We start from the raw sequence: 14,505 nt of genomic DNA on the forward strand, positions 1-14,505 counted from the left end.
GGCTCCTTGAGCGGGTGTTGAGTCTCACCCCCTGGTTGTCACACGGCTTTCAAAAGGCAGCTGAACATGGAGACAGAGGGCTCTGGGGGGGCGCGGGGGAAGGCGCCAGCATTTGCCAGCTTTGGTAATCAGAGGGCACGATGAGCCACCCATGGGCCTCAGTTTTTTTGTTTGTAAAATGGGTTGATATGTTTACATGTGGAGTCATGATTACATGAAGGATGTAGGTATGAACTGCTGGTATCATGTCTAGTCTGCCTGTCTGTCCCCAGCTCCCTTGCTCCCTTCCTTTTGCTCCCTCCCTCCCTCCCTCACTCACCCATCCACCCATCCATCCACACATCCATCCACCCATCCACCCATCAACCCATCCATCCATCCATCCATTATGAGCTCCTGTCACAGGCCAGGCACCACGCTGTAGAAGTCCTGCTCATGGGCAGCTCCCAGTCTGAAGAAAAGAGAAAATTTTCAGTCTTTCTTGAGTGCTAGGAAGAGGACACAACTGAGTGATGCTGTAGGGAGCACTAGACGGAGAGGGGAGCAGTCCAGGCCACTGCACTAGGGACAGCAGCCACGATGACACCATGCGGCGCCGGGCGGGTTAGAGCACTTCCTCTGTGCCCGGTACCGTGCAAGGTCTGGATGCATCACCAGAGGAGAACGCCTGCGGAACCCCTCGGTGAAGTTTACCATCTAGGGGGAGGGGGGCTGGCGGCCGAAGATTCATACAAAGACATAGGAAATGACAAGATGGGTGAGGGTGAGAGGGGCGGGTGCCAGGCCACACCTGGTCAGGGCAGGTGCCCCGAAGGGAGCGTGGGGAAGGGAGCAGAGGGGAGAGGCAAGGCCTGCCAGCCCACGAGATGTGGGGGAGCCAGAGGAGGGTGGAGGGCACAGGGCGGCAGGGGGGCAGGGGAGCCAGCTGGGGAGGCCCCGGGGCCTGAGCAGAGCCCAGAGCGGGCAGCCAGCAGAGTCATGCGGGGAGGAGGCGCTCTGCCCTCGGGGCTCAGCCGGTCCCCTCCGGTCCCTCGGGCTCCCCTTTCCAGCCCTTCTCATCCTCCCTGGATCCGGAAAGACCAGAAAGTGCCCCGGGGGCTGGGAGAGCCGAGCTGGCGGGGAGAGCTCCAGGGAAGCGCCCTCTCGCGTCTGTTTGTGGAGGTGCCTTGTGCACAGAGCTGTGTGTCCCCGCTGTCCTTCTGCCCAGTGGCTCCGCACTGCGTGCTCTGGCACTTACGATGACCCATGGCAGAGTAAGCCAGGTATAAAGTGGTCTTTGCAATGATGTTTGTAACAGCAAAATATTTGGGACTTACGGATGCGGATCCCTAGGGAGCAGGTTGAGTGGACGGATGACCAAGGTTTCTCAACCTCCGCGCTGCTGACCCTTGGGACTGGGTAATTCTCTGTAGTGGGGCTGTCCCGTGTATGGCAGGATGTTTCGGGGCACTGTACACCCTCGATGCCGGGAGGCTGCCTCCCCAGTTGTGACAGCCAAAAATGTCTCCAGATGATGTCAAATATCCCCCTGGGGGGCAGGATCGCCCCCCCCCAGTTAAGAACCCCCAGGGTTATGGTGCGTATATGCTGTGTGTCATCATACAGACCCCAAAGAAGGGACAAGACCTCTCCCTGTCTTGGCTCCAGAGAGCCCCTCCCTCAAAGTCAGCAGCTCCGTGGGAAGAACTCCCAGGTGACCCCAGGGGGGTCTGGAGGTGAGGACTTGGAAAGCCACCAGCAGGGAGCATAATGTCCCTGTGCTGGTTGGCTCACGGCTGCTGTAAGAAGCATCGAGAAGAGCCGATGAAGTATAAGGAAGAGGATCCAGAACAGATGTGTGTCCTGTATACATTTCAAGTGTGCTGAGCAGAGCCTGCCGAGGGCCACTGGGACCCTCCAGGCCGCTGTGCCAAGAGCTCCTCCGCGGCCAGCTCGTCCACCTTCTCAGGCCCCAGGACGTGGGCCCAGACTCTCGGACCGCCAGCCCTGGTTGGGGTGGAGCGAGCACCCTGGACAGATGTCAGGCCATTTAGAAACCCCATCCCGAGAGTCCTCGTGAGGCTCCCGGGAGGTCGGTACGCCCAATTAATTCCAGTTGGCATCAAATTAGCAAGTTTTGCCTAAGAATGCTCGTTTTTACAAGTGGTCCTCGTTGGTTTTATTTACAAAAACGGAGAGCGGCCCTGAGATACGGACCAGATTAGCTGACAGAGCAATCCACAGTGGAAAAAAGTCCGTTTTTGTGAACATTGGCTTGACGTATGCTTTTCCCCAAACCCGGGCGCGGGCGGAGCCGTGCTAATGGCTGTCCGGCCCACTTTCCATCTCTCTCTCCTTAATGCGTAAATGTGAAAAGAAAACACATCGCGCCTCTCCTATCTGGCCCTGCCTGACTCACGGGCTTGCACGCGGCTTATTGCTGGCTCAGCTGAAGCGGGGGGCCCGGACCTTGGCCTGGCCTCCCAGCACCACCGTGTACACCAGGCGGCTGGAGCTGAAATTTCTCACTTACGGTCTTTTCTTCCAGAAAAATGACGAAAGGGTCCCTCTTAGGTCATAAAAAAATGTGGCTTGAAAACTGAGAACATCTGGCCAGAGCCGATGGTTTAATGGAAACCTCCCCAGGGGTTCTCTGCACGCCGGAGCCCCCGCGGGGCCGCAGCCCTGGGCCGGCCGCACACACGCACTCCCCTCCGCAGGACTGGACGTGCAGTTGGGGAGGAGAAGTGCCATTCTGGGCCTCAGGCCCCACCACCCCCCGACCCCCAAAAACAGAGCCGTGAGGAGCCTTTGCGCCGCAGCCACAGAGCCGCCGGAGCCCATGGTGGCTGCGTCACGGGCGAGGTCCTACAAGCTCAGGCAAGTGCTGAGCCACTTCTGCAGGGTGGGGACAGTCATATCTACCCCGCGGGGGTGATTTGGAGACTACGGGGGGCCAAGCTTTTGCTGCACCGGGACCCAGCATAGCTCCTTCCAATATGTTGCCCATCCTGGGCACACACACACACACACACACACACACACGCACGCACATGCACATACACACACGCAGGCCATGGGCTCTGGTACATCATGGGGGTGGGTGACACCTTGCGGGATGTGTACCAGTGTTCCCTCCCTCTGATGGTCTCTTCTTCTTCCTGCAACCTCTGGGAGTTAGAGGGGCCTTCCCTGGAGACGAGGGTACCAGCAGGAGAAAGGCCCGGGATCTGTCAGGATTCAGGCTCTGTTCCAAAGCCCTCTGCAGATGGAAACTTCTCGGAGAGTCTTTGGACTGCAGAGAGAAACGGTTTTCCAGCAGCAGGCTTGGGCAGCTCATTTGTGAGGCAATAGCACCCCCTCTGGTCAGAGAGCAGTATTTCCTCTAGAACTTTCCCTGAGATTTCAGAGCACCTGCCCCCCCAAGAGGAAGAGGAGGCCCTGTTGGGGTGTGGCTCCCCCAGGGAGGTGCAGGTGGCCTCACCCGCCCCCTCCTATTCGTGGGTCCTATGGGTCTCTCTCGGCCCCGGCCCCCCGCAGTCATTCCTCTGAGCGCCGATGATGATGATGGGGATGAGCAGGGCGGGGGTGCGGGCATCAGCAGCCCAGCACCCTCCCGGCGGCAGCTCCCCTCATCCAGCCCCCACTTAACACATCAGGGCTCTCTTGGTTGGGGTCTTCCGCAGCCCCGGGTGCTGACGGGGGCCCGCTTGCCCTGACACCTGCCCAGCACCCCCCAGCCAGGGGAACCTGTGTGCGGCCTACTTTGAACAAGTGCAGAGAAGGGGGCTCCCCGGGGGGAGGGTGTCTGTTGATTTGTCCAGGACTCCCCGGTGATGTCTGAACCCAAGGCAGGTTCTTTGCCCTTGGAGCTGCCTCCCACCACTCAGGGGGCAGCAGACGGGGTGCTGGGGGCCCTGTGATCTCAGGCAGGCCAGGGGCACCGCGCTGGGACACCCCCGCCCCCCAGGGGCCCTGTCCTGGGCTGGCTCCCCACCTGGGCCCGGCCCGCAGGGCAGTCCTGGGACACTGGCAGGGGACTGCCTGCCCTTGCTCACGACTGTAAATAGCACCTGCGGAGATTACCCCAAGGCCAGTGCTAACGGTGTCCACTGACGCCCGCAATCGGAATTTTGTAAATGAAAATGCCAACGATCCCGTCCTCTCTCCACAGGCCCGTTAAACACGCACGGCGACGGGGCCGTATGCACCGGGCAGGCAGCTGGCACTTCAGTGCTCACGACAGCCTGAGGTGGGTGTTCACCCTGGGGGTCAGAGAGGCTGGCCCAGGGGTCGCAGCCACAAAGCAACGAGGATCCGGATCCCAGCTCAGGAAGTCAGCGCTGGGGCCCAGCTCTTTACCTCTGGGCTTTGTGGTGATAATTGCATTGTTGATGAAGTGGCTCGTGGTGTTTCCGAGCTACTGTGTGGGATGGTTTGTATGCATTATCTGTCCCGATTATCGCTCTAAGGGGCAGGGCATAGGATGCCCATTTTATAGACACAGAAACTGAGGCACAGGGAAGTCCACCCCACTAGAAATGGCAGACTTGGTTTCCAAACCAAAGGTTCGACTGACCCTTTACCTTGTACTTGGCCGCTGGGTCATCTGCCTCTCGGGGGACAGGTTTGCATCCCCCCAGGAACGGGCACCAGGGGGCACAGTCACGGTGAGGGCTCATCCGGGTGCCCGTATGTGGCCGGGCACTTCCTTTGCACCATTCAGCACTCACAGTGATGTTTGGGGCTTGGTCCAGGCATCACCCATGTCACAGGTGAGGGAACTGAGGGTCTGAGGAGCTAAGAGCTTGGCCAAGGCCCCACAGCGGGAGCGCAGCCGAGCCGGGTTGAAGGCTCCCAGCTCCAGAGCCTCAGCTCTCGGCTGTCACTGCTAGTTCCTGGGATTAGTGTTCCCATCCACGTCCTGGCCCCTGGGTAAGGATCACCTGAGTCGGGGTGCGGGATGCCCAGTGGGTCCTACTTGCCCACTGAGAAAAGGGGTGTGCTGGCCACACTGCTGCCTAGAGCAGGAGCTCGGGGAGCTGGCTGGCCACCCCAGGGGTATTCCAGCTGCCATCCCCTTCTCTCTGGAGGCCCGCCCCACACCATCCATCCTCAGCGCCCACCCGCTCCCAGGGGGACAGAGGCGTTGTCATCGGTGGGGCCACCTGCTGCTCTTGTCTGCTCTGTACCCAGCACACTTGATTCTGCTCGGGGAGGAGCTCCGATCGGACTCTTGGTCCATGGGGCTTGGATGGGTTCCACCCTCCTCCCTCCCTGACCTGAGCAATGAGCACCTGGCTCGGCATGGCTGGTCGGAGTCACGATCATCAGGTGGGCGATGGGCATGGCACAGGGAAGTTGTGTGCTGCTGGGGCTGCAGCCTCTTCTGCAAGACCTGGAAAGAAGCTGTGGTCGCCAGCCTTCCAGATGCCCCCTGTGCCCCCTGATGATTCTCACCTGCTGGTATCCGTGCTGGACAGAATCCCTGCTCACCTCGCGAAAGCCCACTGCTGTTATCAATACAAGGCTGCAGAGATGAGGAAGGGTGACTTCTGGGTCCCAGAAGACATTGCAGCCTCCTCCTTGATCACTCAGCCCGTGGCCATGTTGTGAGGACACGCAAGCAGCCGAATGGAGAGGTCCGTGTGGCAAGAAACTGCTGTCTCCTGCCCACAGCCGCCAGGGTGTGTGTGCCACCCCTGGAGGCAGCCCTTCCAGCTCCATTCCACCCGTCCGATGACATGGACAGGCTGACTGACATCTTGATCGTAACCTCACAAGAGACCTCAAACCATGACACCTCCTCTGAATTCCTGATCCACAAAAATTGTGTGAGGTTTTAGACGTTTACTGTTTTAGGCCAATACATTTTGTGGTAATTTGCTGCACAGAGATTGGTAGCAGATAAAGAAACAAGCACAGAGGAATGTAGCACTGAGAGATGGAAGACGTCACACTCCTATGACGCATTTGGACCACCTAGATCCAGCCATGCCTGAAGCCAGGAATCTCTGGCTTTCTCAGGCAATGAGCCCACCACTCTTCCATTTGCTCAAGCCACTGTGAGTTGGGTCTCGTGCAGTTGAGGAGCCTGCATCAATACAGGGGCTTTAATAAAAATATATGTACCAGGAACCCCACTCAGGTCTCTGGGCAAAGGGGCTGCCTGTGCCCATCTTGTGAGAAGGGAGAGAACCAGGTACGGATACTCAGAGAGCCAGCCAGAGAGCTGTAACCTCCCTTCCCATCGCTGAAGAGTCTTGCCTATGTACATGGCCCTGGCCTGTGTCAATGGGCTGTCACTCAGGGTCCTGGCTTCAGGGCCCGCGTGGCTGGGGATGCAGAGGTAGGAGGGGGCCTTGGAGCCAGCCTCATCCCTCAGGCCCCTGGGGGGCCCCTGGACCAGCTGGAGCAGGGAGAGTGAGGGGGCGTTTGTGACATCGCCAGATGAGACGATGACTAATGGCCCTGCCAGGCCCTGGGGACCCAGGGCAGGCTCAGCACAGCAGATGTTCTGTGATTGCAGGAAGTCAAGGCAGGGGGGCTCAGGGCCCGCGGCTCAGCTCTGCACCTATGGCAGCCCAGGCCCAGCCTTGTGAAGAACGAAGGCCTCGGAGCGGGTAGGCTGGAGAGGGAACAGGGATGAGCTTGCACGCAGGCCATCCGCGGAGGCCGCCATCTGCTTCCAGTTAATGACACAGACTTGCTCTGTTGTTGCTCTTTTTTTTTTTCTTTTAACTCAACAAAAAGTCATCTTTTCTTTTTTTTCTTAAATGAAGTTAATCGTTTTTTAAGTCACCATATGTTGACTTGGGTTCGATCCTTTTGTGGTAGCTTATGTAACCCACGTGTGACGACTGGGTCCCCAAAACGCCTGTGTCACAGCCCCTGAGGCCCGTGCATCTGAAGGGGGGGGCAGAAGAAAACAGGGGTTCTGTTCCCCAAAGAAGGGGAAGGTAGGCTCCCCCCGAGCAGGAATCTGGGCCGTCTACCAGCTGTGGGCTCCCCAGCTGCCTCCGAGAGTGGCTGGGAGGATAAAGCCCTCACAAATTCTATTACCCGATCATTGTAATAGTGATTATTAACATTACTTGAGCTGAGTAAATTGGGGCTCAGAGAAGTCAACTGATCCAGCCAATCTGGGCTGAGCACAGGGCTTCTGTGATTCCAAAGCCCCAGGCCAAGAGAGATAGAAGCTATTTTCACTTAGCCAAAGTACGAAAATCGGTATTATTTCAGTTCTAGCTCACAATCAGCAATCACTCTACATTTTTACTTTCAAGCAGTAGGTGGCTTGCAGGGTTTAAAGAATTGGGAGGTGAATGGGAAGCTTTGTCCCCAAAGTGTGCCTGAACTCCAGATTCTGGAGAATCCAGGGGAGCATTGTGGCTGCCAGGCTCCATTGGGGCAGGAAGCTCTCGGCCTAGTGTTGGGGGAAGAGAGGGGCATCGGTTGGGGGGCAGGGTGGAGGGAACCCAGCCTGGAGTGAGGGAGCAAGGCAGGTGCCTGGTGGGGCTTTCATCTCTCAGAGGTGGCAGGTGGGCATCCCTGGGCTGGGGAGGAAATGTGCTGAGTCTTGGGGCCACCGGCAAGTTCTTGCACAATGACCAGCCTTAAACTTGTGCAGGCAGCGGGGAAAGAGCAACATCATTGGGGTCTGGTGGCGAGAGGGAGCCCCCAGATTCAGGAGTCAGTGCTGGGCCCTTAGTTCTCACTTCTCCATCTTTCTGTGTCTTGCCCTTAACCTGTTTCACCTTACTCACACCTGTGGCTGGCATGAATCCGAAAATCACCTGGAATGCTTGTTAAAAGGCAGCTTGCTGGCCCCACCCTCAAGTTTCTAAGAATTTGCCTCTCTCCCGAGGTCCCAGGTGCTGACGGTGCGGCTGGTCCAGGGAACTGTGGGAAGGGCGGTCTTGATGGACGGTTCACCACAGCCTCGCGAGAGACAAGGGAGGACTCTGGTGCTCAGGGAGCAGAGGCCACCCCCCGAGGCCACACAGCTAGCAAATGACAGAGGCAGGACGGGAACCCGCCAGCCACAGCCAGGTACCCTGCTTCTCATTCGAGGTTTGTTCTCAGACAGGTGTCCTGAGTCAGGCCACCCCCCACCCCAGGGGGTGTATCCAACCTGGCTGCACATCACATCCCTCAGGAAGCTCTGAGAGTTTCGATTCGGTCCAAATCCCTGGGGTGGCATCGGGTGGCAGGAGGTCCCTAAGCTCCTGGGTGATTTCACTGTGCAGCCACATCGGAGATCCTGAGCTTCAGGGGACCTGGAGTCGACTTAGCAGCCAAGCTGGGCAGGACTGCAGGAGGGCTGTGCAGGTGGCCGCCTGCCACCCGGGGGATGGCTGTCCCCGTGTGGTCAGCTGTCCTTTGCAGGGGGTCCCGGAGCAGGCCAGGCCCCACAGTGGCCAGGGTAACTAAGGAAAGTGTGACTTTCCCAGCTGGCCACAGTGGGGCAGAGGCCTCAGGTGAGATGCAGAGTGTCCAGGGAGCTTTGAAATTCAAATAACAGCACATACTTATTTCTACTATAAGTGTGCCCCCAAATAGTACATGCAGCATACTCCTACTCAAAAATTCTGTTATATACTGAAATTAAATTGAACCGGGCACCCCCTTTTTTTGTGGTTTTGTTTTGTTTTGTTTTTTTGCTAAATGCAGCAACTCTAAGTAGGCCCCACTCAGAAGAGGGACCCCAGCCCAGGTGGGGAACTTACCAGGGGTCCCAGCTCCCAGCACGGCACCTGACACTATGTGCACTTCCTACCCCCTGGGGCCAGGACTGGGGTGTGAGGGAATGAGGGCGTGAGTGAGTGAACGAGTATGCATTGATCTGAAGCCCTAGAAGCCACGTGCCGCAGGGAGGCTGATCCTCTCCTTGAGTACCTGGGGTCTGCTCAGTGGGGCTGGGGCCAGGATGAGACGGGCTAGGTCCCCAGGATGCGCACAGCAGGCCCGCACTCCTCTCAGGGCCCCCTCCTCAGTCTCTGTGTCTGAGGTTCATACCTCGCCGGGTCTGGCCCTGCCTAATAGATGCCCTTCTTTCCAGCTTTCTTGGAGGGGCATGGCCTTGGGTTTATCTGGAAAGAAGCTCTGGGGAGAGGGGGAGGATTCTGGACCACCCCCCACACTCCCCCAGCCTCCAGCACAGAACATCTGGCCAACACCTTGATTTAGGCCTTGAGAGACCCCAAGTGGAGAGCCCAGAGCCCCCCTGGACTTCTGACCTCCAGAAGCCGTAAAACCATAAGGTTGCATTGCCTGAAGCTGCTACGTTTGGGGCAATTTGTTACAGCAACAATGGAAAATGAATCTAGGCTTCAAACCTCTCCAGCCAGGGAAAATGGAAAATCCTTTTTTTTAGAGGTCATGGCGGTACGTCGGGCCCACTCAGATAAGCCCCCCCTTAAAACAAGGGGTTATCCTGGATTCTCTGAGTGGGCCAAATGTACTCTAAATCACATCTGCAAAGTCCTGTGGGCCATGTCAGGTAACGGCCACAGGAGCCAGAGATCTGGGGCCCTTCGGCCGCTGCTGACTTACGGGGTGCAGCGTCGTGCCTGTCCCTGCACCTTCACACCCGCCACCACCCATGGCGGCGCACACAACATCCCAGGGCCGCGGCAGGCTCCCTGCACCCTCACCAGCTCCTCTGCTCCCCAAAGGTACCCACGCACTGTTTCCAAAATTTAAGAGGCATTACAGGGTATGTCTATATGCCTCTGGCATCTTCTGTTTGAGCTCCTGTCTGTGGGATTCATTCGTTTCGTCGTTGTTCTAATGTCCTAACCTATTGCTCGAGCAAGTCCCAGTCCGTAGGACTAGTCTGTGGGCTACAGTTGGTGGACATTGGGGTTGTTGTGGGTTCGGGGCTCTTGTGAATGTTGCTCACAGGCCATTCTCTGTTACAAAGAGTTTGGGGTGGCTTCTGTGCCACTGTGCGTGAGTCGTGAGTGGCCTGGCCGTCCAGACAGAGCACAGGCTTTTGTCCAGTTGCTGGCATTCTAGACTCTGTTTTGCCAGTCACTTGTGGCCTTGGGCTGTTGCTTGACTCTCCTGCCTCAGTTTACTCTTTTTACCGAGGGTATTAATAGTCGCCATCTCAAAGGTGAGGGTGAATTGTCATAAGGACATGATAAATATTGGCTACAATTATTATAATCCCAGCAGCATAACAGAATTTAAAATAAGGGGAAAACCAGGGATCCCTGGGTGGCGCAGCGGTTTAGAGCCTGCCTTTGGCCCAGGGCGCGATCCTGGAGACCCGGGATCGAATCCCACGTCGGGCTCCCGGTGCATGGAGCCTGCTTCTCCCTCTGCCTGTGTCTCTGCCTCTCTCTCTTTTTCTCTCTCTGTGACTATCAAAAATTTAAAAAATAAAATAAAATAAGGGGAAAACCAAACATGGAAGAAAATGCAAGGGTAGGGACCTCGGGTGGGCTCCCAGGTGAGCCCCGTGGGCGGCAGAGCGGCCGGCCCGAGTCCACGCATGACTCCGTGCTCATCGTGGGAGTGGGCCCTTCGCCCCCTCACCGCCTCCCTCTGGGGACCGTCAGTGTTTCCTGTAGTTAAGAGTCCAGCTCCTCGTTAGTATCTTCTTGGCTCGTTTGTTCCTTAAATTCCACGTAGGGGTGAAATCATATGGTGTCTGTCTTTCTCTGGCCATTTCGCTCAACGTTATAAACCTCTAGATCCATCCCTGTTGTTGCAAGTAGCAAGATCTCATTCTTTTTTTAGTGACAACATCCCATTGTGTTATACACACCAAGTAAATGAGTTTGAGCAATGCCATTCCATCGTGTATATGGACCACATCTTCTTTATCCATTCGTCTGTTGATGGACGCTTGGGCTGCTCCCGTAATCTGGCTCTTGTAGATAATGCTGCAATAAACATCGGGGTGCGTATCTTCTGGAATTAGGGTTTTTATATTTCTTGGGTAATATCCAGTAGTGGAATTACTGGATAGCATGCTAGTTCTCTCTTTAACGTTTTCAGGGACCTCCATACTGTTTTCCAGAGTGGCTGCACCAGTGCGCATTCCCACCAACAGCGCACGAGTGATCCTGTCCCCCCATCCTCGCCAACACCTGTTGTTTCTTCCGTTGTTAATTTTAGCCATTCTTTTCTTTTATTATTTATTTGAGAGAGAAAGAGAGCATGAGCTGGGCACAGAGGGGGAGGGGCAGCGGGAGAGGGAGAAGCCAACTCCCCACTGAGCGGGGAGCCCAACTCGGAGCTCGAACCCAGGACCATGACCAGAGCTGAAGGCAGGTGCTTCACTGTTGCCAATTTTAGCCATTCTTACAGGTGTGAGGTGGTGTCTCGTGGTGGTTTTGACTTGCATTTCCCTGATGATGAGTGGGGCTGAGCATCGTTTTATGTGTCCGTGGACCACCTGGATGTCCTCTCCGGAGAAATCTCGTCTGTTTGTTTCTTCTGCCCGTTTTCCAAATGGGATTATTTAACTTTTTGGTGTTTAGTTGGATAAGCTCTTCATTTATTTTGGATACTAACCCCTTATCTGATGTGTCATGTGCAAGTATCTTCTCCACTCGGTAGGTTGCCTTTTAGTTTTGTTGATTGTTTCCTTCTCTGTGCTTCTAGAAGTTTTTTATATTGATGAAGTCTCAAAAGTTCATTTCCCTCCCCTCAAGAGGCAGGTCTAGAAAAATGCTGCTGTGGTCAACGTCAGAGAAATCACTGCCCGTGCTCTCTTCTCAGATTTGCATGGTTTCAGGTGTTTGCATTCCTTAACCCACTGTGAGCTTATTTTTGTGTTCAGTATAAGAAACTGGTCCAGTTTCATTCTTCTGCATGTAGTTGTCCAGTTTTCCCAGCACCATTTGTTGGAGAGACTGTTTTTCCCATTTACATAACTTACCTCCTTTGTTGGAGATTAATTGACCACATAATCGTGGATTTATTTCTGGGCTCTCTACTCTGTTCCATTAACATTTTTGTGCCGATTTTTGTGTCAGTGCCATACCGTTTTGATTACGACAGCTTTGTAGTCTAGCTTGAGATCTGGGATTATGATAAGTTCAGTTTCGTTCTTCTTTTTCAGGATTATTTTAGTTATTTGGGGTCTTTTCTGGTTCCATTCTAATCTTAGGATGATTTGTCCTAGTTCTATGAGGAGTGCTATTGGTATTTCGATAGGGATGGCATTAAATGTGATTTTTATCTTTAAACCCGAAATGCACAAAGTTGGAGGTAGACTGAAAAACCAGTTGCATTCTTAACATCAAACAAGGAGCTTCAGAAACATCTAGCATTTGCTCATGCCTCTCCATGCTGCATCTTGCCCTCTGGTGGATGGGGCAGCGCCAGTTACGACGTGCTTTCTGATGATCACCAGAGGGCAATGAGTTCCAAATTCATGAGCTCCAAAATTCATAAGGCCCAGAAGAAAAAAAGCAAAACAAGCGTTACTCACACCATTTTTCCTGATTTTTGACTAAAGCTGCTGTTGATTGCTGTGTCATGCTGCACAGGCTGTGTGGGGCCCTGCTGAGCTTCCTTTACTGATTTGCTTCCCTTCTGACCCCCAGCCTGTTTGGTGGTACTGCCTCCCCCACGGAGCCCGCCAGAGACACTCGCTGTGCTTTGCCTCGCTCTGCACTCCCACGCCAGTGCGTGGGGCGGGGGTAACAATGCAGAACGGAGAGTGTCCCCCTGCTGCAGGGGGTGGCTACAGGATGCCTACCCAGTCCCACCCCACCCCCAGGACTAGCATAGGATAAAGAGGAGGGGAGAGAAGGGAGCTGGGAAGGAGAGGGGCTCTGAGTGAGGGGCCTCAGAGGCTGGTCCCTGTCCTGACAGGTGTTAGGGTCACCACGCAAATGCACTTTGGGAAAGGAACAGTGTGGAGCTGTGTGTGTGTATGTGTGTGTGTGTCCTCATGAGTGCTTAGCAACAGTGGCTAGAAGGGGGGCCTGTCCCAGCACTGTGATGGCAGTGCCAGCCCCCCAGAAAGTGAGCAGAACCCCTCTACTAGCAGTGGGGCCCTGTGTTACCGCCTATCTTTTGGGGCCTCTGCGTCCTCTGTGAAGTCAGAGTGGCAAACAACCCCCTGCAGTGTTAGGAGGAGGGAATGTGAGCACTTTAGCCAGTGCCTGGCACATAATAGATGCTCCGTAAATGGCAGCTAATTCTAATCAGATCACCATTGTTAGGTACATATCACACTCCCCCTCTCTCAAAGAGGACTCATGATGGCACATCGGCCAGAGCGGTAGGCAGTTTGGAGTGGGTAGGGGAGTGGGAGCAAACTCCAAGCTGGCCCAGGAGTGGGTCCAGCGGGGTGCATGGGCCCCATGTGGGGCCCCAAGCCCCAGGGATCCTGGCTAGGTGCATGGGTTCATGGGTTTCTATGAAGCCCTGGGACACCTTTTAACTTAAACATTTGAAAATTAAGAATGCAATTACTAAAAAAAAAAAAAAGAATGCAATTACTTTTATATTGTAAAAAATCTTACTGTTAAAGAGTGAAAGATAAAATTCTCATTAATTTTAATAGACAAAGCACAAAAATTGGGAGTAGGAGAGGCGCTGCCTCCCACCCATTGGTGGTGAGCACCCACACCCCTGCAGGGCACCCTAAGACCCTCCAGCACTGGGAGTCTGGACTCAGGGCTGCAATCTTCCTAGGAAGCAGTAGAGGAACACGTGGTCCCAACCAGGGCCCATGAGACAGAAGTAAAACATTTGCTCAGGCAAAAGCCATACCTGTTTATTTCTTACTACAAATAATATTTTTCTTACCTCTCCTTTCCTCGGTTGGACCAGAGTTTGGGTACCACTGCTGGCTGTTTGTCCCTGTCAAGACCCAGCTACATTACAGCAGCGCACTTGCCATGCACCCATATCAGACAAAGGCCACCTGCCCGCAGACGTCTGCATGAGCAGCAATGAGTGCACCCCCACCCTAAACGTTGGGCTCCTGCTACGCACAGAATCTAGATATGACCCCTTGAGTGAGCATGGCCCTAACATGGGCTTGTCCCGGGGCAGCCAGACACCGCAATTCCAGGCCTTGGAGGATTAAGATCCAGGCTGAGGACAAAGCCTGATTGTCCATTTGAAACAACCAGAGCTCCTAGCCCACCTCTTCCCTGCCCACAGAAAGGGTCCCTCTCTTTTCCTCCAAGTGCCTTATGGAGCCATTTCTGTCTTTGCCTTCTGCCTATTGTCCCAAATATGCACTCTCCACAGACACCACCACACACACACACATACACATGCCTCTCTTAGATCACACCTGTCCTAACACAGAAGCTCTTCTCAACTCTACCTTTCAATTCATATACAGTGAAGATCATCCATTTATAGTTCAGCGAGTTTTAGCAAAGGTAAGCACATGTGTGACCACAACAGTACAGATAAGGAACGTTTTCATCTCTTTCAAAATGTTCGCTCCTGCCCCCTTTTGTCACTATAGATAATTCTACGTTTTCCTCATTTCCACATAAAAGGACTCATGGAGCTGTTTGCGTCTAGCTTCTTTCATGC

The 14,505-nt window shown here is 54.8% G+C and overlaps 1 long non-coding RNA gene across 5 annotated transcripts in view; it reads left to right on the forward strand.

The window, feature by feature from the left end:
* The first annotated feature begins 6,470 nt into the window (after positions 1–6,470).
* The window catches only part of LOC111092198, a 59,660-nt gene continuing 51,625 nt past the window's right edge, over positions 6,471–14,505 (forward strand). For 3 of the 5 annotated variants that reach the window (XR_005378079.1, XR_005378080.1, XR_005378078.1), the window contains exons 1-2: positions 6,471–6,602; positions 7,847–8,031. This is a non-coding gene — a long non-coding RNA (uncharacterized LOC111092198). Of the gene's footprint in view, positions 6,603–7,846; positions 8,053–8,228; positions 8,568–14,505 lie in introns of those variants that run through there. The other 2 variants (XR_005378082.1, XR_005378081.1) reach the window with 2 other exon arrangements.

This window comes from Canis lupus, chromosome 24 (assembly GCF_011100685.1).
Source record: "Canis lupus familiaris isolate Mischka breed German Shepherd chromosome 24, alternate assembly UU_Cfam_GSD_1.0, whole genome shotgun sequence".
NCBI lineage: Eukaryota > Metazoa > Chordata > Mammalia > Carnivora > Canidae > Canis > Canis lupus.